A 5,848-nucleotide genomic window follows, 5' to 3' on the forward strand; every position below is an offset into this window, starting at 1 on the left:
ATAAAAAAATTCGGTTCCAGTAAGAATTCAGCCCAGGCCTTCTGCGTAGCAAGAAAGTGCTCTACCACAGAGCCACGCCATTGCTTGAAACTGCTTCGGGAAAAAAAGTCAGACGATCTCCCGCTAAAGGGGACCACGAGGCGATGCGAAGCAGCGTTTCGGCATGTCGAGCCCGCATTTCAGAGGGGGAGTGGGAGTGGAGAGGGGGATGGGAGAGGAGAAATGGAGAGGGGTGGGGGAGGGGAGATGTGAAGTGTAGAGGGGAAAGGGAGAAAGGGTAGAGGGGAGTAGATAGGGGGAAATGGGGAGAGTGGAAATGAATAGGGCCAGTAGAGAGGATGTGTGCGAGAGGAGGTGTGTGAGAGGGTTAGCGCATGCGCAGTAAGGGTGGGCACGCCGCACACCACCACCACCACCATCACCGGTTTGAAGTCCGCCATAAGATGCTTCGCATCTACAACACTATATGAATGTCATACAGTGGAATGAGTCTCCTTAACGCATTTAATATTGCGCGGCAGAAGCGTAAAATCGCGTCAGGCGCCCAAAACATGTGGATTGCGCAATGAATAGGTGTTTTAAAGGTCCACCTATTACAAATCAGTCAGACATATTTAACTATCATCAGCAGCAAAAGCATCAAGATTGAGCAGCTTGGTAAGTTTGCGTGTTGCCTTACGGACGCGTACTGGGCCCTTCACTGATCCGAAAAAAATTGTAGGGAAGTGGGCACTGCGCAACTGTACTTGCAGCATGCATTCTAGGGTAGTTTCAAACGTCTACTGTTGCGCGCCAGATGTTTGTTTCCTTACAGCACGATTGCAGCATGCACCGAGAACCGAAGCTAGGCTAGCAATTGAGAACAAGATGCGCACAGGGCACGATTACGTTATCGCGTTCCACTCTTGAAGGCGAAGCTCAAACGTCTTCCAAGTTTTTTGTTGAAAACGTATGCTCTGCAGTTAACATTTGGAATTTCAATTATTTCAACATAACTAACTATCAAACTGATGACACTTGAGAAGCCGTCTGAATAAGCCAGACAAATGCCAAAAACGCGTCACTGCCATTCTTTCAAGTGGCGCTAACGTACTTTCGGTATTCGGTTTACGTTCTATGATACATGCACTGTGTCGTCTCATTCAACGTTTTTTTTTTGTTTCGTAATAAAAAAAGCGATCTTTTTTCAGGGTTCTAAGAGTAACATCTGCTTGCCACTAAGCGGTTGTTTTCTTCGTGCCCGACACATCAACCAGACATCAATTGCCGAAAGAAAAGAAGTGTTTTGGTAGGATATTCCAAAACCTCGTCCATCTGTGCAGTTTTTATGTAGTTTTATTCACAAGCTAGCTGGATACATACATACGTACATACACACATACACACATACATACATACATACATACATACATACATACATACATACATACATACATACATACATACATACATACATACATACATACATACATACATACATACATACATACATACATACATACATACATACATCGTACGTACGTACATACATACATACATACATACATACATACATACATACATACATACATACATACATACATACATACATACATACATACATACATACATACATACATACATACATACATACATAGGAACTTTATTGTGTCCTGAGACGGAGGTTCCTAAAAATCCGCGGAGGGCATCGCCCGCGAAGGGGTCGTCAGCCAAAGGTTCCCGATCGCTTCACAGGCTCCCTGGACCGCCCGGAATTGATTCGAAAGATCTGGACTTGCGATGCACTTTAAGAATGCGTACATAATCACAAACTTCTTCTAAATGAAACTCCCACAACATTCCACCTCAACGCGAGATGCTTTAACATTAACGAGGAGACACAACGTTCCAAGAAAAAATAATCACGGGATACTTTTCTTTCGGTGGACCATTGCTGTCCGTGAAAAAAAGAGTAGATTCGTATGAAGAACACTTCACCAGTATACACGCATACCGTTGAAAGCTGCATAATATATTGTTATTTTTATGTAATGTGTCAAAGCTACCTAGCAGCAAGACTGTAAAGAAGACGAACTGTTTTAAGCGAAAAAACTATTGTGCTTCTCGTTCTCAGCATACTGAAAAAGCTACCAGTAATCTTTGTTATTTTGATTTCTTTAGGTAATAATAATATACGTAGCAAGTGGATAAGTGTGTCCTCATCATGAAGGGTCCCTGAGGCATCTCTACGCATGTTTCAGGTGTATCTAACAGCGTTATTCTGAACAACGTCCTATACGCTTGTTTCTTTTTCCCGCCGATAAGGAAAGCCCGCAAAAATATGAAAAACACTCGCTCGCAGTGCACAGTTTAAAAAAAAAAAGGATAACTCACATTTGTGTCACTCGAAACACACGGACAATAATATTTCTCGCTCGTGTGAAATTTTGACAACTACATAAGCGTTCTCTCCGGCAAGTAGTGTTCAACCGTGGCTGTACATACGCGTACGGATGCGTACCTGATTCTAGTGGCCAAGCTAAATAACCGCGAGTGTGAAGTGTTGGTGTGATCTTCACGCTAAAGCGCATGTATTCAAGCAAACGGGATAACAATGTGAGGCGCCTAACTCTTACAGGCAGCCTTCCCTATACCGCGTACTTCATTCACAATCACAATGAAGCCAAGGAATAATAAGAACCAAGGACAGGTGAGACACGACTGGATAACTTACCGAATAATTCTAATAAAGCGATAGAAAAAGAAAATGGCAAAGCTTGCACTGAGGCGTGCAATGCTTGAAACAACTAAACTGGAGCTTCTAGGTTGTTTCTAGGCCTTAGCTAGGTGATGCAGGTTCTAGGTTGCATCTAGGTTGCTGTAAGGCTTTAGCTAGGTGATGCTAGGTTATTGCTACGTTGATTCTCAGCGCAGAGAGTTTCGACTTAAACCACAGACAATCACAGAAATGACACGGTTGTCCGAACTCCAGAGACAGAAGCTCGCGCTGAAACCAAGTGTTCGCACCTCTCGTAGATCTACGGGCACGTCGTCGTTGGCGTAGGCCTTCCATCACTTCGGGGTCTTCTCGCAGCCGCCGGTGCCTTTCCCGTCCCCTAGTATTCTCTATTTTAAGTACTTGGGGTCTTCGGCTCGCCGCTGTCGCGTCGCAGCCATTTATTAGGCTACCTGTGGCCTTCTTCACGCATTCGGCAGCAGTGGCGGCGTTCTAAGGACAAGCTGAACCATTTCTTCTGCGTTTTGCAGCTTCGCCGTGCAGCTGGGTGAACTGAAACTACTGCGCACCATCACACACGTGCCATTATCATCGACCGCCCCAAATAAGCAAGCACAATCTGTAGAACACCAGGAGGCGACTGATTCCGGGACCGTGCGATCTCCGGGACCACGTGGTCATCTGCATATATAAAGACTGCCACTTCACCGAGGATTGCATTCGGCAGCAGTGGCGGCGTTCTAGGCACAAGCTGAACCATTTCTTCTGCGTTTTGCAGGTTAGTGGGCCTCTTCTCAGAGCATAAAATTGGTTCTAGTCTTGAATAGCTGCCACTGCTGCCCGGCGTATAGTATATGTGATTTTTTTGTGATTTTCTTTCGTGTTGTCGGTAGTAACTAACATGAACAAAGAAGTTGCAAGACTGATCCATGATTTCAAAGATGAAATCAGAAATGAGTGGAAGCAAATGAAAGAAGCGCTAGAGCGAGGCATCCGATCAGAAGAAAGAAATTTGCGCGCTGAAATTGATGAAATGAAGAAGAGCATGGATTTCTTCAGCAAGACCCTAGATGACACCAATGAAAAACTGGTGGCAACTTTAGCGGAAAATAATGCGCTGAAGAAAGAAAACTGTGTGCTAGAGCACAAAGTTTCTTCTTTGGAAAAGAAACTGGCGGACTGCCAATCAGGCCTCTTGCAGTCTGAGCAGTACTCCCGAAATCGAAATTTGGAAATTAAAGGAGTAACCGAAAAACCGAATGAAAACCTTGTTGAAGTACTCCAAAAAATTGGAGATGTAGTTGGCGAGACTATAACCCCTGAGGACATTGACGCTTGCCACGGAGGGACAAACGCGATCAACTGCTTCAGAAGTCGCGCAAGAAAAGGCTAACAAATGCATCCCTCGGTTTACCTACTGAATCTCCTGTGTTTGTAAATGAACACCTTTGCCCCGAAGTGAAGAAAACGCTGGGAATGGCAATAGCGCGCAAATGGGAACACAGCTGGAAATTTGTGTGGACGAAAAATGGCACTATTCACGGACGCCGCACAGAGACTTCGCCTGTTGTCCGCATAATGCGTGAAAGCGATTTGAACAAGATAACGAACACATAATTCACAGAAACTCCAATATAGTCATGCCCAGAATAGAGATGGCGCCTTCAGGCTATGTAAGTCCAGGCGACATCATTATGAAGCACAACATTACTAACAAAGAAGAACTGCTAAAAATTATGCATCTAAATGCAAGGTCACTGTTGAACAAAACGGATGAGGTCACTGTGCTAATCGAATCATGTAACGTCAATCTTGAAGTTTTGATGTTTACTGAAACCTGGTATAATGATGACTCAGAGTACTATGCACTTCAAGCACGTTCACTGGTAATGCAACGTACCGCAATATATCGGCTCATTCACTTGACAAATTCCGAGAAGCTGTGCGCGAAACAGACTGGACTGACATATTTTCCATTAAGGATGCCAATGAGGCATATGACAAGTTTATGAACAAACTAAAAATGCTTTACTTTATATCATTTCCGATTCAGAGCTACCGAAATCAAAAGCCATCGCGCAAGCCCTGGATTTCTAAAGAATTCGTAAGACAAATCAACAAAAAGAATAAACTTTACCAGTGTTTTGTCGAGTCAAAGGACTTGTCGAAGTGGAAAGAATATAAACAGCTTAGAAATAAATTAAACAAAGAAAAAGAAAAGGCAAAAAAAAATTGGCAGATCCCACGTACCGTGGAAGTCGATAATATGCGAAGCATGCGGTGAGAAGGTGACTGTGGCGTAATTTTTTTACTGAGCGATACGTTACGAAATGATGTTAAATATTTGTATAAATTTTATACGCACACATATATGCTGAAGAGCCGCATATGTGTTATAAACCAGTTGTTTAAAGTTAGGTAACGCTACCACCGGCAACGTGGGTATTACCTACACCAGAAGCCGTAAGCTGATATGTAGTGCTTATACTTGTCCGTTATCGTGGAGAAAGCACGCACGTTTCACGAACCCGTGTGCATGTGTGCAAAGGTTTCCTAACAGTTCTTGAACAAGGTCATCACCACCGTGATCAGTGAGCACTAGACGCTGGTCATGACTTATGGGATCCGGTCGCGATCGCGGTGGCGAGGGGTCATGTGTAGTGAAGTATGAGTTATGGTACAGCTGTTAGAAATCGTGGATGCCTCGGCCATTTCGTCGACAAATTGTCTGTATATAGAGCGGGCGACATGTCAGAATCTGAAATTACCCATCGCGTTGGTGAGGTTTAGGCCGTTGAGGCTGGTAGGCATGGATAGGGCTACGTAGACCAACATCAGCGGATAGCGCTTGTCGTATTCGTAGACTACCTGGGCGTATGCGACCTCGGTAGCCTAGTCTACAAAGCGGCTGTCAATCAATCTGTCATCATCCTCGGCCAGCATGAGGCCATCGCCCAGCCTTGTAAGAAATGAAGAGGACACTGCGTCGTTCTGGCGGACTAAGTGCACATTACGGTGCGGTGATGTGGATATCATACGTAACTTTCGTTAATGAATTCCTCCGGGGTCGAGCAATGCTTCAATATAGCTTGCTGAATCATACGAGTACAAATGTAATGCTTATTAGATTGC

This window comes from Rhipicephalus sanguineus, chromosome 7 (assembly GCF_013339695.2).
Source record: "Rhipicephalus sanguineus isolate Rsan-2018 chromosome 7, BIME_Rsan_1.4, whole genome shotgun sequence".
Taxonomy (NCBI): domain Eukaryota; kingdom Metazoa; phylum Arthropoda; class Arachnida; order Ixodida; family Ixodidae; genus Rhipicephalus; species Rhipicephalus sanguineus.